Below are 25443 nucleotides of genomic sequence, written 5' to 3' on the forward strand. Positions count from 1 at the left end.
AGTAGGGTTCAGGCGTACTAGGAGGTTCTGGGCCATGGCCCAGGAGAGTAAGTTTCCTCCTCTTGTGGCCTGGAGATGTTTTTGCCAGGGCGAGTAGAACCATGGTGGTCTGCTGGGTGTTCCAGAGAAAATTGAGGTCCTCTTTTAGCGGAAGGCGGAGGCAGGCCTAGCGCAAAGCATGGGAGACCCTTGTTTAGTGCACAGGGGCGTGGTGTTTCCGGGAGTCTGGTGGGTTTTCTCTTTTCCTGGAAATGCTACAGTGTTGTCAGTGGTATTGCCACACAATGTTGGCAGGAGCCATGGTCCACCCGGGGAAGGAAGGGTGGGTCTCCAGAGGGACCAGTGCCTGGATGAGTAGATGGACATTTGAGGGAATGCAAATTGAGAAACTGGGTCTTACCACCAATCGGGGCCTTTTGCTGCCACTTCTGGGAATGGATCCTCCTGATAGATGGTTGACTCTCGAGTTGCGGCATCAGAAGTGCTTCAGGAAAAAGCCTTAGTATCGTTGTGTGCTTTTGATCCGCCCGTGGGGCTGCATGCATGGTGGTTGATGTGCTTTCTGAAAGAGCACAGACGCAGTTTGGATCCCAAATGAGCCAATGTGGTGGCAGACCTCAGGCATGACTTCTCTGGTAGGAGGCGCATGTGAACCCGAGACCTCAGCTTGTAGTTTTTGAGCATAGGACAGCCGTGAATGGTTTGGAGAGTGGAAAGGCCTAACTGGGTCCAAAGTAGTGCGTAAGGATTGTTGCCTGTGCCTGAAGGAAGTAGAGAGTGATGAAATTCAGCAGTTTGCCAAGTGCCTTTCATAGGCGCTGGACAGGCGTTGAGGGTCTCCTCTCCTGCACAAGTTGTGGGGTTCAGGCATTGGAGCTTCAGGGTGGGGCTGGGGCTCCTGTTGGAATCTATGTCGCGTGGGGCTCCGAGATGCCCGTGTCATTGGCCCAGAAAGGCAGGAGGTTTCCAGAGGACGTAGTTTCTCAAGTTCGTCCTTCCATGCTTGGACATCCTGTGCAGGGAAGGTGTCAGGGTCAGATGGGGTTGTAGAGTTGGATGGAGATTCTAGATGGGTTTCCTGTGGCTGGAAGTGTTTCTTGGTCACCTTAAGAGTCACATGGGACCTGAGCTAAGGCCAGCATGGCGCAGGCAACTGAAAAGTCTGCATTCCCTAACGAGCGTGTACTGAGGAGCAGCAGGCTGCGGAGCAGGCCAGTCATGGTTATTCTTCATGGGCATTTCTCTCTTTTGTCTCCTTGCATACGCATGGCAGGTCGTGCTTCCACGGAAGGATGGAAAGGTTGCCGCCGGCTCCTGTGGCTGTGGGAAGATGCCCAGGGAGGACGGGGAACACCCGCATGGCCGTGCCCTCTGTTTCCTGAGTGTGGCCCTTCATAGCTGACGATGGTAAGCGTCTCCTGGCCCCAAGTCACCGAGGTTGCTCCTTGCCAGGTGAGGGTCACAAGCGTGGATCGATGATGACTCCCACAAAAACATTCCTTGGAAGCTGAACAAAATGAGTGAAAACTCTATACCGTCGTTCTCATCGAAACTGAGGTCCACCACGTAGACATAGGGGGCTGCAGTGAGTCGGGTGGCGGAGGGGAAAAACCTGTGGCCCTTTGCCGACGGGGGCTGTGTGGGAATGGACCCTGGAAGGGAAGGCCTTTTTCAGCCGAGTTCACTTGGCGTTAGGACTCCGAGCCTGTAGTCCTCTGAGTGTCAGTCCTGATTTGGTTTCGGCATGCATGGGTGATCCTGAGCTCAAGACGTTGAGGAAGACATTGGCCTGCCCGGGGTGATTTCCTAGTGGGAGTTCGGCAGTAGGGTTCAGGCGTACTAGGAGGTTCTGGGCCATGGCCCAGGAGAGTAAGTTTCCTCCTCTTGTGGCTTGGAGACGTTTTTGCCAGGGCGAGTAGAACCATGGTGGTCTGCTGGGTGTTCCAGAGAAAATTGAATTCCTCTTTTAGCGGAGGGCGGAGGCAGGCCCAGCGCAAAGCATGGGAGACCCTTCTTTAGTGCACAGGGGCGTGGTGTTTCCGGGATTCTGGTGGGTTTTCTCTTTTCCTGGAAATGCTACAGTGTTGCCAGTGGTATTGCCACACAATGTTGGCAGGAGCCATGGTCCGCCCGGGGAAGGAAGGGTGTGTCTCCAGAGGGACCAGTGCCTGGATGAGTAGATGGACATTTGAGGGAATGCAAATGGAGAAACTGGGTCTTACCACCAAGCGGGGCCTTTTGCTGCCACTTCTGGGAATGGATCCTCCTGATAGATGGTTGACTCTCGAGTTGGGGCATCAGAAGTGCTTCAGGAAATAGCCTTAGTATCGTTGTGTGCTTTTGGTCCGCCCGTGGGGCTGCATGCATGGTGGTTGATGAGCTTTCTGAAAGAGCACAGACGCAGTTTGGATCCCGAATGAGCCAATGTGGTGGCAGACCTCAGGCATGACTTCTCTGGTAGGAGGCGCATGTGAACCCGAGACCTCAGCTTGTAGTTTTTGAGCATAGGACAGCCGTGAATGGTTTGGGGAGTGGAAAGGCCTAACTGGGTCCAAAGTAGTGCGTAAGGATTGTTGCCTGTGCCTGAAGGAAGTAGAGAGTGATGAAATTCAGCAGTTTGCCAAGTGCCTTTCATAGGCGCTGGACAGGCGTTGAGGGTCTCCTCTCCTGCACAAGTTGTGGGGTTCAGGCATTGGAGCTTCAGGGTGGGGCTGGGGCTCCTGTTGGAATCTATGTTGCGTGGGGCTCCGAGATGCCCGTGTCATTGGCCCAGAAAGGCAGGAGGTTTCCAGAGGACGTAGTTTCTCAAGTTCGTCCTTCCATGCTTGGACATCCTGTGCAGGGAAGGTGTCAGGGTCAGATGGGGTTGTAGAGTTGGATGGAGATTCTAGATGGGTTTCCTGTGGCTGGAAGTGTTTCTTGGTCACCTTAAGAGCCACATGGGACCTGAGCTAAGGCCGGCATGGCAGAGGCAACTGAAAAGTCTGCATTCCCTAACGAGCGTGTACTGAGGAGCAGCAGGCTGTGGAGCATGCCAGTCATGGTTATTCTTCATGGGCATCCCTCTCTTTTGTCTCCTTGCATACGCATGGCAGGTCGTGTTTCCACGGAAGGATGGAAAGGTTGCCGCCGGCTCCTGTGGCTGTGGGAAGATGCCCAGGGAGGACGGGGAACACCCGCATGGCCGTGCCCTCTGTTTCCTGAGTGTGGCCCTTCATAGCTGACGATGGTAAGCGTCTCCTGGCCCCAAGTCACCGAGGTTGCTCCTTGCCAGGTGAGGGTCACAAGCGTGGATCGATGATGACTCCCACAAAAACATTCCTTGGAAGCTGAACAAAATGAGTGAAAACTCTATACCGTCGTTCTCATCGAAACTGAGGTCCACCACGTAGACGTAGGGGGCTGCAGTGAGTCGGGTGGTGGAGTGGAGAAGCCTGTGGCCCTTTCCCGACGGGGGCTGTGTGGGAATGGACCCTGGAAGGGAAGGCCCTTTTCAGCCGAGTTCACTTGGTGTTTGGACTCCGAGCCTGTAGTCCTCTGAGTGTCAGTCCTGATTTGGTTTCGGCATGCATGGGTGATCCAGAGCTCAAGACGTTGAGGAAGACATTGGCCTGCCCGGGGTGATTTCCTAGTGGGTGTTCGGCAGTAGGGTTCAGGCGTACTAGGAGGTTCTGGGCCATGGCCCAGGAGAGTAAGTTTCCTCCTCTTGTGGCCTGGAGATGTTTTTGCCAGGGCGAGTAGAACCATGGTGGTCTGCTGGGTGTTCCAGAGAAAATTGAGGTCCTCTTTTAGCGGAAGGCGGAGGCAGGCCTAGCGCAAAGCATGGGAGACCCTTGTTTAGTGCACAGGGGCGTGGTGTTTCCGGGAGTCTGGTGGGTTTTCTCTTTTCCTGGAAATGCTACAGTGTTGTCAGTGGTATTGCCACACAATGTTGGCAGGAGCCATGGTCCACCCGGGGAAGGAAGGGTGGGTCTCCAGAGGGACCAGTGCCTGGATGAGTAGATGGACATTTGAGGGAATGCAAATTGAGAAACTGGGTCTTACCACCAATCGGGGCCTTTTGCTGCCACTTCTGGGAATGGATCCTCCTGATAGATGGTTGACTCTCGAGTTGCGGCATCAGAAGTGCTTCAGGAAAAAGCCTTAATATCGTTGTGTGCTTTTGATCCGCCCGTGGGGCTGCATGCATGGTGGTTGATGTGCTTTCTGAAAGAGCACAGACGCAGTTTGGATCCCAAATGAGCCAATGTGGTGGCAGACCTCAGGCATGACTTCTCTGGTAGGAGGCGCATGTGAACCCGAGACCTCAGCTTGTAGTTTTTGAGCATAGGACAGCCGTGAATGGTTTGGAGAGTGGAAAGGCCTAACTGGGTCCAAAGTAGTGCGTAAGGATTGTTGCCTGTGCCTGAAGGAAGTAGAGAGTGATGAAATTCAGCAGTTTGCCAAGTGCCTTTCATAGGCGCTGGACAGGCGTTGAGGGTCTCCTCTCCTGCACAAGTTGTGGGGTTCAGGCATTGGAGCTTCAGGGTGGGGCTGGGGCTCCTGTTGGAATCTATGTCGCGTGGGGCTCCGAGATGCCCGTGTCATTGGCCCAGAAAGGCAGGAGGTTTCCAGAGGACGTACTTTCTCAAGTTCGTCCTTCCATGCTTGGACATCCTGTGCAGGGAAGGTGTCAGGGTCAGATGGGGTTGTAGAGTTGGATGGAGATTCTAGATGGGTTTCCTGTGGCTGGAAGTGTTTCTTGGTCACCTTAAGAGTCACATGGGACCTGAGCTAAGGCCAGCATGGCGCAGGCAACTGAAAAGTCTGCATTCCCTAACGAGCGTGTACTGAGGAGCAGCAGGCTGCGGAGCAGGCCAGTCATGGTTATTCTTCATGGGCATTTCTCTCTTTTGTCTCCTTGCATACGCATGGCAGGTCGTGCTTCCACGGAAGGATGGAAAGGTTGCCGCCGGCTCCTGTGGCTGTGGGAAGATGCCCAGGGAGGACGGGGAACACCCGCATGGCCGTGCCCTCTGTTTCCTGAGTGTGGCCCTTCATAGCTGACGATGGTAAGCGTCTCCTGGCCCCAAGTCACCGAGGTTGCTCCTTGCCAGGTGAGGGTCACAAGCGTGGATCGATGATGACTCCCACAAAAACATTCCTTGGAAGCTGAACAAAATGAGTGAAAACTCTATACCGTCGTTCTCATCGAAACTGAGGTCCACCACGTAGACATAGGGGGCTGCAGTGAGTCGGGTGGCGGAGGGGAAAAACCTGTGGCCCTTTGCCGACGGGGGCTGTGTGGGAATGGACCCTGGAAGGGAAGGCCTTTTTCAGCCGAGTTCACTTGGCGTTAGGACTCCGAGCCTGTAGTCCTCTGAGTGTCAGTCCTGATTTGGTTTCGGCATGCATGGGTGATCCTGAGCTCAAGACGTTGAGGAAGACATTGGCCTGCCCGGGGTGATTTCCTAGTGGGAGTTCGGCAGTAGGGTTCAGGCGTACTAGGAGGTTCTGGGCCATGGCCCAGGAGAGTAAGTTTCCTCCTCTTGTGGCTTGGAGACGTTTTTGCCAGGGCGAGTAGAACCATGGTGGTCTGCTGGGTGTTCCAGAGAAAATTGAATTCCTCTTTTAGCGGAGGGCGGAGGCAGGCCCAGCGCAAAGCATGGGAGACCCTTCTTTAGTGCACAGGGGCGTGGTGTTTCCGGGATTCTGGTGGGTTTTCTCTTTTCCTGGAAATGCTACAGTGTTGCCAGTGGTATTGCCACACAATGTTGGCAGGAGCCATGGTCCGCCCGGGGAAGGAAGGGTGGGTCTCCAGAGGGACCAGTGCCTGGATGAGTAGATGGACATTTGAGGGAATGCAAATGGAGAAACTGGGTCTTACCACCAAGCGGGGCCTTTTGCTGCCACTTCTGGGAATGGATCCTCCTGATAGATGGTTGACTCTCGAGTTGGGGCATCAGCAGTGCTTCAGGAAATAGCCTTAGTATCGTTGTGTGCTTTTGGTCCGCCCGTGGGGCTGCATGCATGGTGGTTGATGTGCTTTCTGAAAGAGCACAGACGCAGTTTGGATCCCGAATGAGCCAATGTGGTGGCAGACCTCAGGCATGACTTCTCTGGTAGGAGGCGCATGTGAACCCGAGACCTCAGCTTGTAGTTTTTGAGCATAGGACAGCCGTGAATGGTTTGGGGAGTGGAAAGGCCTAACTGGGTCCAAAGTAGTGCGTAAGGATTGTTGCCTGTGCCTGAAGGAAGTAGAGAGTGATGAAATTCAGCAGTTTGCCAAGTGCCTTTCATAGGCGCTGGACAGGCGTTGAGGGTCTCCTCTCCTGCACAAGTTGTGGGGTTCAGGCATTGGAGCTTCAGGGTGGGGCTGGGGCTCCTGTTGGAATCTATGTCGCGTGGGGCTCCGAGATGCCCGTGTCATTGGCCCAGAAAGGCAGGAGGTTTCCAGAGGACGTACTTTCTCAAGTTCGTCCTTCCATGCTTGGACATCCTGTGCAGGGAAGGTGTCAGGGTCAGATGGGGTTGTAGAGTTGGATGGAGATTCTAGATGGGTTTCCTGTGGCTGGAAGTGTTTCTTGGTCACCTTAAGAGTCACATGGGACCTGAGCTAAGGCCAGCATGACGCAGGCAACTGAAAAGTCTGCATTCCCTAACGAGCGTGTACTGAGGAGCAGCAGGCTGTGGAGCAGGCCAGTCATGGTTATTCTTCATGGGCATTTCTCTCTTTTGTCTCCTTGCATACACATGGCAGGTCGTGCTTCCACGGAAGGATGGAAAGGTTGCCGCCGGCTCCTGTGGCTGTGGGAAGATGCCCAGGGAGGACGGGGAACACCCGCATGGCCGTGCCCTCTGTTTCCTGAGTGTGGCCCTTCATAGCTGACGATGGTAAGCGTCTCCTGGCCCCAAGTCACCGAGGTTGCTCCTTGCCAGGTGAGGGTCACAAGCGTGGATCGATGATGACTCCCACAAAAACATTCCTTGGAAGCTGAACAAAATGAGTGAAAACTCTATACCGTCGTTCTCATCGAAACTGAGGTCCACCACGTAGACATAGGGGGCTGCAGTGAGTCGGGTGGCGGAGGGGAAAAACCTGTGGCCCTTTGCCGACGGGGGCTGTGTGGGAATGGACCCTGGAAGGGAAGGCCTTTTTCAGCCGAGTTCACTTGGCGTTAGGACTCCGAGCCTGTAGTCCTCTGAGTGTCAGTCCTGATTTGGTTTCGGCATGCATGGGTGATCCTGAGCTCAAGACGTTGAGGAAGACATTGGCCTGCCCGGGGTGATTTCCTAGTGGGAGTTCGGCAGTAGGGTTCAGGCGTACTAGGAGGTTCTGGGCCATGGCCCAGGAGAGTAAGTTTCCTCCTCTTGTGGCTTGGAGACGTTTTTGCCAGGGCGAGTAGAACCATGGTGGTCTGCTGGGTGTTCCAGAGAAAATTGAATTCCTCTTTTAGCGGAGGGCGGAGGCAGGCCCAGCGCAAAGCATGGGAGACCCTTCTTTAGTGCACAGGGGCGTGGTGTTTCCGGGATTCTGGTGGGTTTTCTCTTTTCCTGGAAATGCTACAGTGTTGCCAGTGGTATTGCCACACAATGTTGGCAGGAGCCATGGTCCGCCCGGGGAAGGAAGGGTGGGTCTCCAGAGGGACCAGTGCCTGGATGAGTAGATGGACATTTGAGGGAATGCAAATGGAGAAACTGGGTCTTACCACCAAGCGGGGCCTTTTGCTGCCACTTCTGGGAATGGATCCTCCTGATAGATGGTTGACTCTCGAGTTGGGGCATCAGAAGTGCTTCAGGAAATAGCCTTAGTATCGTTGTGTGCTTTTGGTCCGCCCGTGGGGCTGCATGCATGGTGGTTGATGAGCTTTCTGAAAGAGCACAGACGCAGTTTGGATCCCGAATGAGCCAATGTGGTGGCAGACCTCAGGCATGACTTCTCTGGTAGGAGGCGCATGTGAACCCGAGACCTCAGCTTGTAGTTTTTGAGCATAGGACAGCCGTGAATGGTTTGGGGAGTGGAAAGGCCTAACTGGGTCCAAAGTAGTGCGTAAGGATTGTTGCCTGTGCCTGAAGGAAGTAGAGAGTGATGAAATTCAGCAGTTTGCCAAGTGCCTTTCATAGGCGCTGGACAGGCGTTGAGGGTCTCCTCTCCTGCACAAGTTGTGGGGTTCAGGCATTGGAGCTTCAGGGTGGGGCTGGGGCTCCTGTTGGAATCTATGTTGCGTGGGGCTCCGAGATGCCCGTGTCATTGGCCCAGAAAGGCAGGAGGTTTCCAGAGGACGTAGTTTCTCAAGTTCGTCCTTCCATGCTTGGACATCCTGTGCAGGGAAGGTGTCAGGGTCAGATGGGGTTGTAGAGTTGGATGGAGATTCTAGATGGGTTTCCTGTGGCTGGAAGTGTTTCTTGGTCACCTTAAGAGCCACATGGGACCTGAGCTAAGGCCGGCATGGCAGAGGCAACTGAAAAGTCTGCATTCCCTAACGAGCGTGTACTGAGGAGCAGCAGGCTGTGGAGCATGCCAGTCATGGTTATTCTTCATGGGCATCCCTCTCTTTTGTCTCCTTGCATACGCATGGCAGGTCGTGTTTCCACGGAAGGATGGAAAGGTTGCCGCCGGCTCCTGTGGCTGTGGGAAGATGCCCAGGGAGGACGGGGAACACCCGCATGGCCGTGCCCTCTGTTTCCTGAGTGTGGCCCTTCATAGCTGACGATGGTAAGCGTCTCCTGGCCCCAAGTCACCGAGGTTGCTCCTTGCCAGGTGAGGGTCACAAGCGTGGATCGATGATGACTCCCACAAAAACATTCCTTGGAAGCTGAACAAAATGAGTGAAAACTCTATACCGTCGTTCTCATCGAAACTGAGGTCCACCACGTATGCGTAGGGGGCTGCAGTGAGTCGGGTGGCGGAGCGGAGAAGCCTGTGGCCCTTTCCCGACGGGGGCTGTGTGGGAATGGACCCTGGAAGGGAAGGCCCTTTTCAGCCGAGTTCACTTGGCGTTAGGACTCCGAGCCTGTAGTCCTCTGAGTGTCAGTCCTGATTTGGTTTCGGCATGCATGGGTGATCCAGAGCTCAAGACGTTGAGGAAGACATTGGCCTGCCCGGGATGATTTCCTAGTGGGTTTCGGCAGTAGGGTTCAGGCGTACTAGGAGGTTCTGGGCCATGGCACAGGAGAGTAAGTTTCCTCCTCTTGTGGCCTGGAGACGTTTTTGCCAGGGCGAGTAGAACCATGCTGGTCTGCTGGGTGTTCCAGAGAAAGTTGAGGTCCTGTTTTAGCGGAAGGCGGAGGCAGGCCCAGCGCAAAGCATGGGAGACCCTTCTTTAGTGCACAGGGGCGTGGTGTTTCCGGGAGTCTGGTGGGTTTTCTCTTTTCCTGGAAATGCTACAGTGTTGTCAGTGGTATTGCCACACAATGTTGGCAGGAGCCATGGTCCACCCGGGGAAGGAAGGGTGGGTCTCCAGAGGGACCAGTGCCTGGATGAGTAGATGGACATTTGAGGGAATGCAAATGGAGAAACTGGGTCTTACCACCAAGCGGGGCCTTTTGCTGCCACTTCTGGGAATGGATCCTCCTGATAGATGGTTGACTCTCGAGTTGGGGCATCAGAAGTGCTTCAGGAAAAAGCCTTAGTATCGTTGTGTGCTTGTGATCCGCCCGTGGGGCTGCATGCATGGTGGTTGATGTGCTTTCTGAAAGAGCACAGACGCAGTTTGGATCCCGAATGAGCCAATGTGGTGGCAGACCTCAGGCATGACTTCTCTGGTAGGAGGCGCATGTGAACCCGAGACCTCAGCTTGTAGTTTTTGAGCATAGGACAGCCGTGAATGGTTTGGGGAGTGGAAAGGCCTAACTGGGTCCAAAGTAGTGCGTAAGGATTGTTGCCTGTGCCTGAAGGAAGTAGAGAGTGATGAAATTCAGCAGTTTGCCAAGTGCCTTTCATAGGCGCTGGACAGGCGTTGAGGGTCTCCTCTCCTGCACAAGTTGTGGGGTTCAGGCATTGGAGCTTCAGGGTGGGGCTGGGGCTCCTGTTGGAATCTATGTTGCGTGGGGCTCCGAGATGCCCGTGTCATTGGCCCAGAAAGGCAGGAGGTGTCCAGAGGACGTAGTTTCTCAAGTTCGTCCTTCCATGCTTGGACATCCTGTGCAGGGAAGGTGTCAGGGTCAGATGGGGTTGTAGAGTTGGATGGAGATTCTAGATGGGTTTCCTGTGGCTGGAAGTGTTTCTTGGTCACCTTAAGAGCCACATGGGACCTGAGCTAAGGCCGGCATGGCACAGGCAACTGAAAAGTCTGCATTCCCTAACGAGCGTGTACTGAGGAGCAGCAGGCTGCGGAGCAGGCCAGTCATGGTTATTCTTCATGGGCATCCCTCTCTTTTGTCTCCTTGCATACGCATGGCAGGTCGTGTTTCCACGGAAGGATGGAAAGGTTGCCGCCGGCTCCTGTGGCTGTGGGAAGATGCCCAGGGAGGACGGGGAACACCCGCATGGCCGTGCCCTCTGTTTCCTGAGTGTGGCCCTTCATAGCTGACGATGGTAAGCGTCTCCTGGCCCCAAGTCACCGAGGTTGCTCCTTGCCAGGTGAGGGTCACAAGCGTGGATCGATGATGACTCCCACAAAAACATTCCTTGGAAGCTGAACAAAATGAGTGAAAACTCTATACCGTCGTTCTCATCGAAACTGAGGTCCACCACGTAGACGTAGGGGGCTGCAGTGAGTCGGGTGGTGGAGTGGAGAAGCCTGTGGCCCTTTCCCGACGGGGGCTGTGTGGGAATGGACCCTGGAAGGGAAGGCCCTTTTCAGCCGAGTTCACTTGGTGTTTGGACTCCGAGCCTGTAGTCCTCTGAGTGTCAGTCCTGATTTGGTTTCGGCATGCATGGGTGATCCAGAGCTCAAGACGTTGAGGAAGACATTGGCCTGCCCGGGGTGATTTCCTAGTGGGTGTTCGGCAGTAGGGTTCAGGCGTACTAGGAGGTTCTGGGCCATGGCCCAGGAGAGTAAGTTTCCTCCTCTTGTGGCCTGGAGATGTTTTTGCCAGGGCGAGTAGAACCATGGTGGTCTGCTGGGTGTTCCAGAGAAAATTGAGGTCCTCTTTTAGCGGAAGGCGGAGGCAGGCCTAGCGCAAAGCATGGGAGACCCTTGTTTAGTGCACAGGGGCGTGGTGTTTCCGGGAGTCTGGTGGGTTTTCTCTTTTCCTGGAAATGCTACAGTGTTGTCAGTGGTATTGCCACACAATGTTGGCAGGAGCCATGGTCCACCCGGGGAAGGAAGTGTGGGTCTCCAGAGGGACCAGTGCCTGGATGAGTAGATGGACATTTGAGGGAATGCAAATTGAGAAACTGGGTCTTACCACCAATCGGGGCCTTTTGCTGCCACTTCTGGGAATGGATCCTCCTGATAGATGGTTGACTCTCGAGTTGCGGCATCAGAAGTGCTTCAGGAAAAAGCCTTAATATCGTTGTGTGCTTTTGATCCGCCCGTGGGGCTGCATGCATGGTGGTTGATGTGCTTTCTGAAAGAGCACAGACGCAGTTTGGATCCCAAATGAGCCAATGTGGTGGCAGACCTCAGGCATGACTTCTCTGGTAGGAGGCGCATGTGAACCCGAGACCTCAGCTTGTAGTTTTTGAGCATAGGACAGCCGTGAATGGTTTGGAGAGTGGAAAGGCCTAACTGGGTCCAAAGTAGTGCGTAAGGATTGTTGCCTGTGCCTGAAGGAAGTAGAGAGTGATGAAATTCAGCAGTTTGCCAAGTGCCTTTCATAGGCGCTGGACAGGCGTTGAGGGTCTCCTCTCCTGCACAAGTTGTGGGGTTCAGGCATTGGAGCTTCAGGGTGGGGCTGGGGCTCCTGTTGGAATCTATGTCGCGTGGGGCTCCGAGATGCCCGTGTCATTGGCCCAGAAAGGCAGGAGGTGTCCAGAGGACGTAGTTTCTCAAGTTCGTCCTTCCATGCTTGGACATCCTGTGCAGGGAAGGTGTCAGGGTCAGATGGGGTTGTAGAGTTGGATGGAGATTCTAGATGGGTTTCCTGTGGCTGGAAGTGTTTCTTGGTCACCTTAAGAGTCACATGGGACCTGAGCTAAGGCCAGCATGGCGCAGGCAACTGAAAAGTCTGCATTCCCTAACGAGCGTGTACTGAGGAGCAGCAGGCTGCGGAGCAGGCCAGTCATGGTTATTCTTCATGGGCATTTCTCTCTTTTGTCTCCTTGCATACGCATGGCAGGTCGTGCTTCCACGGAAGGATGGAAAGGTTGCCGCCGGCTCCTGTGGCTGTGGGAAGATGCCCAGGGAGGACGGGGAACACCCGCATGGCCGTGCCCTCTGTTTCCTGAGTGTGGCCCTTCATAGCTGACGATGGTAAGCGTCTCCTGGCCCCAAGTCACCGAGGTTGCTCCTTGCCAGGTGAGGGTCACAAGCGTGGATCGATGATGACTCCCACAAAAACATTCCTTGGAAGCTGAACAAAATGAGTGAAAACTCTATACCGTCGTTCTCATCGAAACTGAGGTCCACCACGTAGACATAGGGGGCTGCAGTGAGTCGGGTGGCGGAGGGGAAAAACCTGTGGCCCTTTGCCGACGGGGGCTGTGTGGGAATGGACCCTGGAAGGGAAGGCCTTTTTCAGCCGAGTTCACTTGGCGTTAGGACTCCGAGCCTGTAGTCCTCTGAGTGTCAGTCCTGATTTGGTTTCGGCATGCATGGGTGATCCTGAGCTCAAGACGTTGAGGAAGACATTGGCCTGCCCGGGGTGATTTCCTAGTGGGAGTTCGGCAGTAGGGTTCAGGCGTACTAGGAGGTTCTGGGCCATGGCCCAGGAGAGTAAGTTTCCTCCTCTTGTGGCTTGGAGACGTTTTTGCCAGGGCGAGTAGAACCATGGTGGTCTGCTGGGTGTTCCAGAGAAAATTGAATTCCTCTTTTAGCGGAGGGCGGAGGCAGGCCCAGCGCAAAGCATGGGAGACCCTTCTTTAGTGCACAGGGGCGTGGTGTTTCCGGGATTCTGGTGGGTTTTCTCTTTTCCTGGAAATGCTACAGTGTTGCCAGTGGTATTGCCACACAATGTTGGCAGGAGCCATGGTCCGCCCGGGGAAGGAAGGGTGGGTCTCCAGAGGGACCAGTGCCTGGATGAGTAGATGGACATTTGAGGGAATGCAAATGGAGAAACTGGGTCTTACCACCAAGCGGGGCCTTTTGCTGCCACTTCTGGGAATGGATCCTCCTGATAGATGGTTGACTCTCGAGTTGGGGCATCAGCAGTGCTTCAGGAAATAGCCTTAGTATCGTTGTGTGCTTTTGGTCCGCCCGTGGGGCTGCATGCATGGTGGTTGATGTGCTTTCTGAAAGAGCACAGACGCAGTTTGGATCCCGAATGAGCCAATGTGGTGGCAGACCTCAGGCATGACTTCTCTGGTAGGAGGCGCATGTGAACCCGAGACCTCAGCTTGTAGTTTTTGAGCATAGGACAGCCGTGAATGGTTTGGGGAGTGGAAAGGCCTAACTGGGTCCAAAGTAGTGCGTAAGGATTGTTGCCTGTGCCTGAAGGAAGTAGAGAGTGATGAAATTCAGCAGTTTGCCAAGTGCCTTTCATAGGCGCTGGACAGGCGTTGAGGGTCTCCTCTCCTGCACAAGTTGTGGGGTTCAGGCATTGGAGCTTCAGGGTGGGGCTGGGGCTCCTGTTGGAATCTATGTCGCGTGGGGCTCCGAGATGCCCGTGTCATTGGCCCAGAAAGGCAGGAGGTTTCCAGAGGACGTACTTTCTCAAGTTCGTCCTTCCATGCTTGGACATCCTGTGCAGGGAAGGTGTCAGGGTCAGATGGGGTTGTAGAGTTGGATGGAGATTCTAGATGGGTTTCCTGTGGCTGGAAGTGTTTCTTGGTCACCTTAAGAGTCACATGGGACCTGAGCTAAGGCCAGCATGACGCAGGCAACTGAAAAGTCTGCATTCCCTAACGAGCGTGTACTGAGGAGCAGCAGGCTGCGGAGCAGGCCAGTCATGGTTATTCTTCATGGGCATTTCTCTCTTTTGTCTCCTTGCATACGCATGGCAGGTCGTGCTTCCACGGAAGGATGGAAAGGTTGCCGCCGGCTCCTGTGGCTGTGGGAAGATGCCCAGGGAGGACGGGGAACACCCGCATGGCCGTGCCCTCTGTTTCCTGAGTGTGGCCCTTCATAGCTGACGATGGTAAGCGTCTCCTGGCCCCAAGTCACCGAGGTTGCTCCTTGCCAGGTGAGGGTCACAAGCGTGGATCGATGATGACTCCCACAAAAACATTCCTTGGAAGCTGAACAAAATGAGTGAAAACTCTATACCGTCGTTCTCATCGAAACTGAGGTCCACCACGTAGACATAGGGGGCTGCAGTGAGTCGGGTGGCGGAGGGGAAAAACCTGTGGCCCTTTGCCGACGGGGGCTGTGTGGGAATGGACCCTGGAAGGGAAGGCCTTTTTCAGCCGAGTTCACTTGGCGTTAGGACTCCGAGCCTGTAGTCCTCTGAGTGTCAGTCCTGATTTGGTTTCGGCATGCATGGGTGATCCTGAGCTCAAGACGTTGAGGAAGACATTGGCCTGCCCGGGGTGATTTCCTAGTGGGAGTTCGGCAGTAGGGTTCAGGCGTACTAGGAGGTTCTGGGCCATGGCCCAGGAGAGTAAGTTTCCTCCTCTTGTGGCTTGGAGACGTTTTTGCCAGGGCGAGTAGAACCATGGTGGTCTGCTGGGTGTTCCAGAGAAAATTGAATTCCTCTTTTAGCGGAGGGCGGAGGCAGGCCCAGCGCAAAGCATGGGAGACCCTTCTTTAGTGCACAGGGGCGTGGTGTTTCCGGGATTCTGGTGGGTTTTCTCTTTTCCTGGAAATGCTACAGTGTTGCCAGTGGTATTGCCACACAATGTTGGCAGGAGCCATGGTCCGCCCGGGGAAGGAAGGGTGGGTCTCCAGAGGGACCAGTGCCTGGATGAGTAGATGGACATTTGAGGGAATGCAAATGGAGAAACTGGGTCTTACCACCAAGCGGGGCCTTTTGCTGCCACTTCTGGGAATGGATCCTCCTGATAGATGGTTGACTCTCGAGTTGGGGCATCAGAAGTGCTTCAGGAAATAGCCTTAGTATCGTTGTGTGCTTTTGGTCCGCCCGTGGGGCTGCATGCATGGTGGTTGATGTGCTTTCTGAAAGAGCACAGACGCAGTTTGGATCCCGAATGAGCCAATGTGGTGGCAGACCTCAGGCATGACTTCTCTGGTAGGAGGCGCATGTGAACCCGAGACCTCAGCTTGTAGTTTTTGAGCATAGGACAGCCGTGAATGGTTTGGGGAGTGGAAAGGCCTAACTGGGTCCAAAGTAGTGCGTAAGGATTGTTGCCTGTGCCTGAAGGAAGTAGAGAGTGATGAAATTCAGCAGTTTGCCAAGTGCCTTTCATAGGCGCTGGACAGGCGTTGAGGGTCTCCTCTCCTGCACAAGTTGTGGGGTTCAGGCATTGGAGCTTCAGGGTGGGGCTGGGGCTCCTGTTGGAATCTATGTTGCGTGGGGCTCCGAGATGCCCGTGTCATTGGCCCAGAAAGGCAGGAGGTTTCCAGAGGACGTAGTTTCTCAAGTTCGTCCTTCCATGCTTGGACATCCTGTGCAGGGAAGGTGTCAGGGTCAGATGGGGTTGTAGAGTTGGATGGAGATTCTAGATGGGTTTCCTGTGGCTGGAAGTGTTTCTTGGTCACCTTAAGAGCCACATGGGACCTGAGCTAAGGCCGGCATGGCAGAGGCAACTGAAAAGTCTGCATTCCCTAACGAGCGTGTACTGAGGAGCAGCAGGCTGTGGAGCATGCCAGTCATGGTTATTCTTCATGGGCATCCCTCTCTTTTGTCTCCTTGCATACGCATGGCAGGTCGTGTTTCCACGGAAGGATGGAAAGGTTGCCGCCGGCTCCTGTGGCTGTGGGAAGATGCCCAGGGAGGACGGGGAACACCCGCATGGCCGTGCCCTCTGTTTCCTGAGTGTGGCCCTTCATAGCTGACGATGGTAAGCGTCTCCTGGCCCCAAGTCACCGAGGTTGCTCCTTGCCAGGTGAGGGTCACAAGCGTGGATCGATGATGACTCCCACAAAAACATTCCTTGGAAGCTGAACAAAATGAGTGAAAACTCTATACCGTCGTTCTCATCGAAACTGAGGTCCACCACGTATGCGTAGGGGGCTGCAGTGAGTCGGGTGGCGGAGCGGAGAAGCCTGTGGCCCTTTCCCGACGGGGGCTGTGTGGGAATGGACCCTGGAAGGGAAGGCCCTTTTCAGCCGAGTTCACTTGGCGTTAGGACTCCGAGCCTGTAGTCCTCTGAGTGTCAGTCCTGATTTGGTTTCGGCATGCATGGGTGATCCAGAGCTCAAGACGTTGAGGAAGACATTGGCCTGCCCGGGATGATTTCCTAGTGGGTTTCGGCAGTAGGGTTCAGGCGTACTAGGAGGTTCTGGGCCATGGCACAGGAGAGTAAGTTTCCTCCTCTTGTGGCCTGGAGACGTTTTTGCCAGGGCGAGTAGAACCATGCTGGTCTGCTGGGTGTTCCAGAGAAAGTTGAGGTCCTGTTTTAGCGGAAGGCGGAGGCAGGCCCAGCGCAAAGCATGGGAGACCCTTCTTTAGTGCACAGGGGCGTGGTGTTTCCGGGAGTCTGGTGGGTTTTCTCTTTTCCTGGAAATGCTACAGTGTTGTCAGTGGTATTGCCACACAATGTTGGCAGGAGCCATGGTCCACCCGGGGAAGGAAGGGTGGGTCTCCAGAGGGACCAGTGCCTGGATGAGTAGATGGACATTTGAGGGAATGCAAATGGAGAAACTGGGTCTTACCACCAAGCGGGGCCTTTTGCTGCCACTTCTGGGAATGGATCCTCCTGATAGATGGTTGACTCTCGAGTTGGGGCATCAGAAGTGCTTCAGGAAAAAGCCTTAGTATCGTTGTGTGCTTGTGATCCGCCCGTGGGGCTGCATGCATGGTGGTTGATGTGCTTTCTGAAAGAGCACAGACGCAGTTTGGATCCCGAATGAGCCAATGTGGTGGCAGACCTCAGGCATGACTTCTCTGGTAGGAGGCGCATGTGAACCCGAGACCTCAGCTTGTAGTTTTTGAGCATAGGACAGCCGTGAATGGTTTGGGGAGTGGAAAGGCCTAACTGGGTCCAAAGTAGTGCGTAAGGATTGTTGCCTGTGCCTGAAGGAAGTAGAGAGTGATGAAATTCAGCAGTTTGCCAAGTGCCTTTCATAGGCGCTGGACAGGCGTTGAGGGTCTCCTCTCCTGCACAAGTTGTGGGGTTCAGGCATTGGAGCTTCAGGGTGGGGCTGGGGCTCCTGTTGGAATCTATGTTGCGTGGGGCTCCGAGATGCCCGTGTCATTGGCCCAGAAAGGCAGGAGGTGTCCAGAGGACGTAGTTTCTCAAGTTCGTCCTTCCATGCTTGGACATCCTGTGCAGGGAAGGTGTCAGGGTCAGATGGGGTTGTAGAGTTGGATGGAGATTCTAGATGGGTTTCCTGTGGCTGGAAGTGTTTCTTGGTCACCTTAAGAGCCACATGGGACCTGAGCTAAGGCCGGCATGGCACAGGCAACTGAAAAGTCTGCATTCCCTAACGAGCGTGTACTGAGGAGCAGCAGGCTGCGGAGCAGGCCAGTCATGGTTATTCTTCATGGGCATCCCTCTCTTTTGTCTCCTTGCATACGCATGGCAGGTCGTGTTTCCACGGAAGGATGGAAAGGTTGCCGCCGGCTCCTGTGGCTGTGGGAAGATGCCCAGGGAGGACGGGGAACACCCGCATGGCCGTGCCCTCTGTTTCCTGAGTGTGGCCCTTCATAGCTGACGATGGTAAGCGTCTCCTGGCCCCAAGTCACCGAGGTTGCTCCTTGCCAGGTGAGGGTCACAAGCGTGGATCGATGATGACTCCCACAAAAACATTCCTTGGAAGCTGAACAAAATGAGTGAAAACTCTATACCGTCGTTCTCATCGAAACTGAGGTCCACCACGTATGCGTAGGGGGCTGCAGTGAGTCGGGTGGTGGAGTGGAGAAGCCTGTGGCCCTTTCCCGACGGGGGCTGTGTGGGAATGGACCCTGGAAGGGAAGGCCCTTTTCAGCCGAGTTCACTTGGCGTTAGGACTCCGAGCCTGTAGTCCTCTGAGTGTCAGTCCTGATTTGGTTTCGGCATGCATGGGTGATCCAGAGCTCAAGACGTTGAGGAAGACATTGGCCTGCCCGGGATGATTTCCTAGTGGGTGTTCGGCAGTAGGGTTCAGGCGTACTAGGAGGTTCTGGGCCATGGCCCAGGAGAGTAAGTTTCCTCCTCTTGTGGCCTGGAGACGTTTTTGCCAGGGCGAGTAGAACCATGCTGGTCTGCTGGGTGTTCCAGAGAAAGTTGAGGTCCTGTTTTAGCGGAAGGCGGAGGCAGGCCCAGCGCAAAGCATGGGAGACCCTTCTTTAGTGCACAGGGGCGTGGTGTTTCCGGGAGTCTGGTGGGTTTTCTCTTTTCCTGGAAATGCTACAGTGTTGTCAGTGGTATTGCCACACAATGTTGGCAGGAGCCATGGTCCACCCGGGGAAGGAAGGGTGTGTCTCCAGAGGGACCAGTGCCTGGATGAGTAGATGGACATTTGAGGGAATGCAAATGGAGAAACTGGGTCTTACCACCAAGCGGGGCCTTTTGCTGCCACTTCTGGGAATGGATCCTCCTGATAGATGGTTGACTCTCGAGTTGGGGCATCAGAAGTGCTTCAGGAAAAAGCCTTAGTATCGTTGTGTGCTTGTGATCCGCCCGTGGGGCTGCATGCATGGTGGTTGATGTGCTTTCTGAAAGAGCACAGACGCAGTTTGGATCCCGAATGAGCCAATGTGGTGGCAGACCTCAGGCATGACTTCTCTGGTAGGAGGCGCATGTGAACCCGAGACCTCAGCTTGTAGTTTTTGAGCATAGGACAGCCGTGAATGGTTTGGGGAGTGGAAAGGCCTAACTGGGTCCAAAGTAGTGCGTAAGGTTTGTTGCCTGTGCCTGAAGGAAGTAGAGAGTGATGAAATTCAGCAGTTTGCCAAGTGCCTTTCATAGGCGCTGGACAGGCGTTGAGGGTCTCCTCTCCTGCACAAGTTGTGGGGTTCAGGCATTGGAGCTTCAGGGTGGGGCTGGGGCTCCTGTTGGAATCTATGTCGCGTGGGGCTCCGAGATGCCCGTGGCATTGGCCCAGAAAGGCAGGAGGTTTCCAGAGGTCGTAGTTTCTCAAGTTCGTCCTTCCATGCTTGGACATCCTGTGCAGGGAAGGTGTCAGGGTCAGATGGGGTTGTAGAGTTGGATGGAGATTCTAGATGGGTTTCCTGTGGCTGGAAGTGTTTCTTGGTCACCTTAAGTGCCACATGGGACCTGAGCTAAGGCCGGCATGGCACAGGCAACTGAAAAGTCTGCATTCCCTAACGAGCGTGTACTGAGGAGCAGCAGGCTGCGGAGAAGGCCAGTCATGGTCATTCTTCATGGGCATCCCTCTCTTTTGTCTCCTTGCATACGCATGGCAGGTCGTGTTTCCACGGAAGGATGGAAAGGTTGCCGCCGGCTCCTGTGGCTGTGGGAAGATGCCCAGGGAGGACGGGGAACACCCGCATGGCCGTGCCCTCTGTTTCCTGAGTGTGGCCCTTCATAGCTGACGATGGTAAGCGTCTCCTGGCCCCAAGTCACCGAGGTTGCTCCTTGCCAGGTGAGGGTCACAAGCGTGGATCGATGATGACTCCCACAAAAACATTCCTTGGAAACTGAACAAAATGAGTGAAAACTCTATACCGTCGTTCTCATCGAAACTGAGGTCCACCACGTAGACGTAGGGGGCTGCAGTGAGTCGGGTGGTGGAGTGGAGAAGCCTGTGGCCCTTTCCCGACGGGGGCTGTGTGGGAATGGACCCTGGAAGGGAAGGCCCTTTTCAGCCGAGTTCACTTGGCGTTAGGACTCCGAGCCTGTAGTCCTCTGAGTGTCAGTCCTGATTTGGTTTCGGCATGCATGGGTGATCCAGAGCTCAAGACGTTGAGGAAGACATTGGCCTGCCTGGGATGATTTCCTAGTGGGTGTTCGGCAGTAGGGTTCAGGCGTACTAGGAGGTTCTGGGCCATGGCCCAGGAGAGTAAGTTTCCTCCTCTTGTGGCCTGGAGACGTTTTGCCAGGGCGAGTAGAACCATGCTGGTCTGCTGGGTGTTCCAGAGAAAGTTGAGGTCCTGTTTTAGCGGAAGGCGGAGGCAGGCCCAGCGCAAAGCATGGGAGACCCTTGTTTAGTGCACAGGGGCGTGGTGTTTCCGGGAGTCTGGTGGGTTTTCTCTTTTCCTGGAAATGCTACAGTGTTGTCAGTGGTATTGCCACACAATGTTGGCAGGAGCCATGGTCCGCCCGGGGAAGGAAGGGTGGGTCTCCAGAGGGACCAGTGCCTGGATGAGTAGATGGACATTTGAGGGAATGCAAATGGAGAAACTGGGTCTTACCACCAAGCGGGGCCTTTTGCTGCCACTTCTGGGAATGGATCCTCCTGATAGATGGTTGACTCTCGAGTTGGGGCATCAGAAGTGCTTCAGGAAATAGCCTTAGTATCGTTGTGTGCTTTTGGTCCGCCCGTGGGGCTGCATGCATGGTGGTTGATGTGCTTTCTGAAAGAGCACAGACGCAGTTTGGATCCCGAATGAGCCAATGTGGTGGCAGACCTCAGGCATGACTTCTCTGGTAGGAGGCGCATGTGAACCCGAGACCTCAGCTTGTAGTTTTTGAGCATAGGACAGCCGTGAATGGTTTGGGGAGTGGAAAGGCCTAACTGGGTCCAAAGTAGTGCGTAAGGATTGTTGCCTGTGCCTGAAGGAAGTAGACAGTGATGAAATTCAGCAGTTTGCCAAGTGCCTTTCATAGGCGCTGGACAGGCGTTGAGGGTCTCCTCTCCTGCACAAGTTGTGGGGTTCAGGCATTGGAGCTTCAGGGTGGGGCTGGGGCTCCTGTTGGAATCTATGTTGCGTGGGGCTCCGAGATGCCCGTGTCATTGGCCCAGAAAGGCAGGAGGTTTCCAGAGGACGTAGTTTCTCAAGTTCGTCCTTCCATGCTTGGACATCCTGTGCAGGGAAGGTGTCAGGGTCAGATGGGGTTGTAGAGTTGGATGGAGATTCTAGATGGGTTTCCTGTGGCTGGAAGTGTTTCTTGGTCACCTTAAGAGCCACATGGGACCTGAGCTAAGGCCGGCATGGCAGAGGCAACTGAAAAGTCTGCATTCCCTAACGAGCGTGTACTGAGGAGCAGCAGGCTGTGGAGCATGCCAGTCATGGTTATTCTTCATGGGCATCCCTCTCTTTTGTCTCCTTGCATACGCATGGCAGGTCGTGTTTCCACGGAAGGATGGAAAGGTTGCCGCCGGCTCCTGTGGCTGTGGGAAGATGCCCAGGGAGGACGGGGAACACCCGCATGGCCGTGCCCTCTGTTTCCTGAGTGTGGCCCTTCATAGCTGACGATGGTAAGCGTCTCCTGGCCCCAAGTCACCGAGGTTGCTCCTTGCCAGGTGAGGGTCACAAGCGTGGATCGATGATGACTCCCACAAAAACATTCCTTGGAAGCTGAACAAAATGAGTGAAAACTCTATACCGTCGTTCTCATCGAAACTGAGGTCCACCACGTATGCGTAGGGGGCTGCAGTGAGTCGGGTGGCGGAGCGGAGAAGCCTGTGGCCCTTTCCCGACGGGGGCTGTGTGGGAATGGACCCTGGAAGGGAAGGCCCTTTTCAGCCGAGTTCACTTGGCGTTAGGACTCCGAGCCTGTAGTCCTCTGAGTGTCAGTCCTGATTTGGTTTCGGCATGCATGGGTGATCCAGAGCTCAAGACGTTGAGGAAGACATTGGCCTGCCCGGGATGATTTCCTAGTGGGTTTCGGCAGTAGGGTTCAGGCGTACTAGGAGGTTCTGGGCCATGGCACAGGAGAGTAAGTTTCCTCCTCTTGTGGCCTGGAGACGTTTTTGCCAGGGCGAGTAGAACCATGGTGGTCTGCTGGGTGTTCCAGAGAAAGTTGAGGTCCTGTTTTAGCGGAAGGCGGAGGCAGGCCCAGCGCAAAGCATGGGAGACCCTTCTTTAGTGCACAGGGGCGTGGTGTTTCCGGGAGTCTGGTGGGTTTTCTCTTTTCCTGGAAATGCTACAGTGTTGTCAGTGGTATTGCCACACAATGTTGGCAGGAGCCATGGTCCACCCGGGGAAGGAAGGGTGGGTCTCCAGAGGGACCAGTGCCTGGATGAGTAGATGGACATTTGAGGGAATGCAAATGGAGAAACTGGGTCTTACCACCAAGCGGGGCCTTTTGCTGCCACTTCTGGGAATGGATCCTCCTGATAGATGGTTGACTCTCGAGTTGGGGCATCAGAAGTGCTTCAGGAAAAAGCCTTAGTATCGTTGTGTGCTTGTGATCCGCCCGTGGGGCTGCATGCATGGTGGTTGATGTGCTTTCTGAAAGAGCACAGACGCAGTTTGGATCCCGAATGAGCCAATGTGGTGGCAGACCTCAGGCATGACTTCTCTGGTAGGAGGCGCATGTGAACCCGAGACCTCAGCTTGTAGTTTTTGAGCATAGGACAGCCGTGAATGGTTTGGGGAGTGGAAAGGCCTAACTGGGTCCAAAGTAGTGCGTAAGGATTGTTGCCTGTGCCTGAAGGAAGTAGAGAGTGATGAAATTCAGCAGTTTGCCAAGTGCCTTTCATAGGCGCTGGACAGGCGTTGAGGGTCTCCTCTCCTGCACAAGTTGTGGGGTTCAGGCATTGGAGCTTCAGGGTGGGGCTGGGGCTCCTGTTGGAATCTATGTTGCGTGGGGCTCCGAGATGCCCGTGTCATTGGCCCAGAAAGGCAGGAGGTGTCCAGAGGACGTAGTTTCTCAAGTTCGTCCTTCCATGCTTGGACATCCTGTGCAGGGAAGGTGTCAGGGTCAGATGGGGTTGTAGAGTTGGATGGAGATTCTAGATGGGTTTCCTGTGGCTGGAAGTGTTTCTTGGTCACCTTAAGAGCCACATGGGACCTGAGCTAAGGCCGGCATGGCACAGGCAACTGAAAAGTCTGCATTCCCTAACGAGCGTGTACTGAGGAGCAGCAGGCTGCGGAGCAGGCCAGTCATGGTTATTCTTCATGGGCATCCCTCTCTTTTGTCTCCTTGCATACGCATGGCAGGTCGTGTTTCCACGGAAGGATGGAAAGGTTGCCGCCGGCTCCTGTGGCTGTGGGAAGATGCCCAGGGAGGACGGGGAACACCCGCATGGCCGTGCCCTCTGTTTCCTGAGTGTGGCCCTTCATAGCTGACGATGGTAAGCGTCTCCTGGCCCCAAGTCACCGAGGTTGCTCCTTGCCAGGTGAGGGTCACAAGCGTGGATCGATGATGACTCCCACAAAAACATTCCTTGGAAGCTGAACAAAATGAGTGAAAACTCTATACCGTCGTTCTCATCGAAACTGAGGTCCACCACGTAGACGTAGGGGGCTGCAGTGAGTCGGGTGGTGGAGTGGAGAAGCCTGTGGCCCTTTCCCGACGGGGGCTGTGTGGGAATGGACCCTGGAAGGGAAGGCCCTTTTCAGCCGAGTTCACTTGGCGTTAGGACTCCGAGCCTGTAGTCCTCTGAGTGTCAGTCCTGATTTGGTTTCGGCATGCATGGGTGATCCAGAGCTCAAGACGTTGAGGAAGACATTGGCCTGCCCGGGATGATTTCCTAGTGGGTGTTCGGCAGTAGGGTTCAGGCGTACTAGGAGGTTCTGGGCCATGGCCCAGGAGAGTAAGTTTCCTCCTCTTGTGGCCTGGAGACGTTTTTGCCAGGGCGAGTAGAACCATGGTGGTCTGCTGGGTGTTCCAGAGAAAGTTGAGGTCCTGTTTTAGCGGAAGGCGGAGGCAGGCCCAGCGCAAAGCATGGGAGACCCTTCTTTAGTGCACAGGGGCGTGGTGTTTCCGGGATTCTGGTGGGTTTTCTCTTTTCCTGGAAATGCTACAGTGTTGTCAGTGGTATTGCCACACAATGTTGGCAGGAGCCATGGTCCACCCGGGGAAGGAAGGGTGTGTCTCCAGAGGGACCAGTGCCTGGATGAGTAGATGGACATTTGAGGGAATGCAAATGGAGAAACTGGGTCTTACCACCAAGCGGGGCCTTTTGCTGCCACTTCTGGGAATGGATCCTCCTGATAGATGGTTGACTCTCGAGTTGGGGCATCAGAAGTGCTTCAGGAAAAAGCCTTAGTATCGTTGTGTGCTTGTGATCCGCCCGTGGGGCTGCATGCATGGTGGTTGATGTGCTTTCTGAAAGAGCACAGACGCAGTTTGGATCCCGAATGAGCCAATGTGGTGGCAGACCTCAGGCATGACTTCTCTGGTAGGAGGCGCATGTGAACCCGAGACCTCAGCTTGTAGTTTTGAGCATAGGACAGCCGTGAATGGTTTGGGGAGTGGAAAGGCCTAACTGGGTCCAAAGTAGTGCGTAAGGTTTGTTGCCTGTGCCTGAAGGAAGTAGAGAGTGATGAAATTCAGCAGTTTGCCAAGTGCCTTTCATAGGCGCTGGACAGGCGTTGAGGGTCTCCTCTCCTGCACAAGTTGTGGGGTTCAGGCATTGGAGCTTCAGGGTGGGGCTGGGGCTCCTGTTGGAATCTATGTCGCGTGGGGCTCCGAGATGCCCGTGGCATTGGCCCAGAAAGGCAGGAGGTTTCCAGAGGTCGTAGTTTCTCAAGTTCGTCCTTCCATGCTTGGACATCCTGTGCAGGGAAGGTGTCAGGGTCAGATGGGGTTGTAGAGTTGGATGGAGATTCTAGATGGGTTTCCTGTGGCTGGAAGTGTTTCTTGGTCACCTTAAGTGCCACATGGGACCTGAGCTAAGGCCGGCATGGCGCAGGCAACTGAAAAGTCTGCATTCCCTAACGAGCGTGTACTGAGGAGCAGCAGGCTGCGGAGAAGGCCAGTCATGGTCATTCTTCATGGGCATCCCTCTCTTTTGTCTCCTTGCATACGCATGGCAGGTCGTGTTTCCACGGAAGGATGGAAAGGTTGCCGCCGGCTCCTGTGGCTGTGGGAAGATGCCCAGGGAGGACGGGGAACACCCGCATGGCCGTGCCCTCTGTTTCCTGAGTGTGGCCCTTCATAGCTGACGATGGTAAGCGTCTCCTGGCCCCAAGTCACCGAGGTTGCTCCTTGCCAGGTGAGGGTCACAAGCGTGGATCGATGATGACTCCCACAAAAACATTCCTTGGAAACTGAACAAAATGAGTGAAAACTCTATACCGTCGTTCTCATCGAAACTGAGGTCCACCACGTAGACGTAGGGGGCTGCAGTGAGTCGGGTGGTGGAGTGGAGAAGCCTGTGGCCCTTTCCCGACGGGGGCTGTGTGGGAATGGACCCTGGAAGGGAAGGCCCTTTTCAGCCGAGTTCACTTGGCGTTAGGACTCCGAGCCTGTAGTCCTCTGAGTGTCAGTCCTGATTTGGTTTCGGCATGCATGGGTGATCCAGA

General features: G+C 54.8%; 14 non-coding genes across 14 annotated transcripts; all 14 read left to right on the plus strand.

Moving 5' to 3' along the window:
* The first annotated feature begins 1469 nt into the window (after positions 1-1469).
* Positions 1470-1561, plus strand: LOC139704399 (small nucleolar RNA SNORD116). The gene has a single exon (XR_011706318.1). It is a non-coding gene; the product is annotated as a small nucleolar RNA SNORD116 (small nucleolar RNA).
* Positions 1562-3291: 1730 nt separating this feature from the next.
* On the plus strand, positions 3292-3383 carry LOC139704400 (small nucleolar RNA SNORD116). Its single transcript, XR_011706319.1, has one exon. It is a non-coding gene; the product is annotated as a small nucleolar RNA SNORD116 (small nucleolar RNA).
* A 1730-nt stretch (positions 3384-5113) lies between these two features.
* On the plus strand, positions 5114-5205 carry LOC139704401 (small nucleolar RNA SNORD116). The gene has a single exon (XR_011706320.1). It is a non-coding gene; the product is annotated as a small nucleolar RNA SNORD116 (small nucleolar RNA).
* A 1730-nt stretch (positions 5206-6935) lies between these two features.
* Positions 6936-7027, plus strand: LOC139704402 (small nucleolar RNA SNORD116). The gene has a single exon (XR_011706321.1). It is a non-coding gene; the product is annotated as a small nucleolar RNA SNORD116 (small nucleolar RNA).
* Positions 7028-8757: 1730 nt separating this feature from the next.
* LOC139704403 (small nucleolar RNA SNORD116) lies at positions 8758-8849 on the plus strand. The gene has a single exon (XR_011706322.1). It is a non-coding gene; the product is annotated as a small nucleolar RNA SNORD116 (small nucleolar RNA).
* Positions 8850-10578: 1729 nt separating this feature from the next.
* On the plus strand, positions 10579-10670 carry LOC139704404 (small nucleolar RNA SNORD116). Its single transcript, XR_011706323.1, has one exon. It is a non-coding gene; the product is annotated as a small nucleolar RNA SNORD116 (small nucleolar RNA).
* Positions 10671-12400: 1730 nt separating this feature from the next.
* Positions 12401-12492, plus strand: LOC139704405 (small nucleolar RNA SNORD116). Its single transcript, XR_011706324.1, has one exon. It is a non-coding gene; the product is annotated as a small nucleolar RNA SNORD116 (small nucleolar RNA).
* Positions 12493-14222: 1730 nt separating this feature from the next.
* LOC139704406 (small nucleolar RNA SNORD116) lies at positions 14223-14314 on the plus strand. The gene has a single exon (XR_011706325.1). It is a non-coding gene; the product is annotated as a small nucleolar RNA SNORD116 (small nucleolar RNA).
* A 1730-nt stretch (positions 14315-16044) lies between these two features.
* On the plus strand, positions 16045-16136 carry LOC139704407 (small nucleolar RNA SNORD116). Its single transcript, XR_011706326.1, has one exon. It is a non-coding gene; the product is annotated as a small nucleolar RNA SNORD116 (small nucleolar RNA).
* A 1729-nt stretch (positions 16137-17865) lies between these two features.
* LOC139704409 (small nucleolar RNA SNORD116) lies at positions 17866-17957 on the plus strand. Its single transcript, XR_011706328.1, has one exon. It is a non-coding gene; the product is annotated as a small nucleolar RNA SNORD116 (small nucleolar RNA).
* A 1730-nt stretch (positions 17958-19687) lies between these two features.
* LOC139704412 (small nucleolar RNA SNORD116) lies at positions 19688-19779 on the plus strand. The gene has a single exon (XR_011706331.1). It is a non-coding gene; the product is annotated as a small nucleolar RNA SNORD116 (small nucleolar RNA).
* A 1729-nt stretch (positions 19780-21508) lies between these two features.
* On the plus strand, positions 21509-21600 carry LOC139704410 (small nucleolar RNA SNORD116). The gene has a single exon (XR_011706329.1). It is a non-coding gene; the product is annotated as a small nucleolar RNA SNORD116 (small nucleolar RNA).
* Positions 21601-23329: 1729 nt separating this feature from the next.
* LOC139704411 (small nucleolar RNA SNORD116) lies at positions 23330-23421 on the plus strand. The gene has a single exon (XR_011706330.1). It is a non-coding gene; the product is annotated as a small nucleolar RNA SNORD116 (small nucleolar RNA).
* A 1729-nt stretch (positions 23422-25150) lies between these two features.
* Positions 25151-25242, plus strand: LOC139704413 (small nucleolar RNA SNORD116). The gene has a single exon (XR_011706332.1). It is a non-coding gene; the product is annotated as a small nucleolar RNA SNORD116 (small nucleolar RNA).
* Positions 25243-25443: the final 201 nt, after the last annotated feature.

This window comes from Marmota flaviventris, unplaced genomic scaffold, assembly GCF_047511675.1.
Source record: "Marmota flaviventris isolate mMarFla1 unplaced genomic scaffold, mMarFla1.hap1 Scaffold_563, whole genome shotgun sequence".
In the NCBI taxonomy this organism is placed as follows: Eukaryota; Metazoa; Chordata; class Mammalia; order Rodentia; family Sciuridae; genus Marmota; species Marmota flaviventris.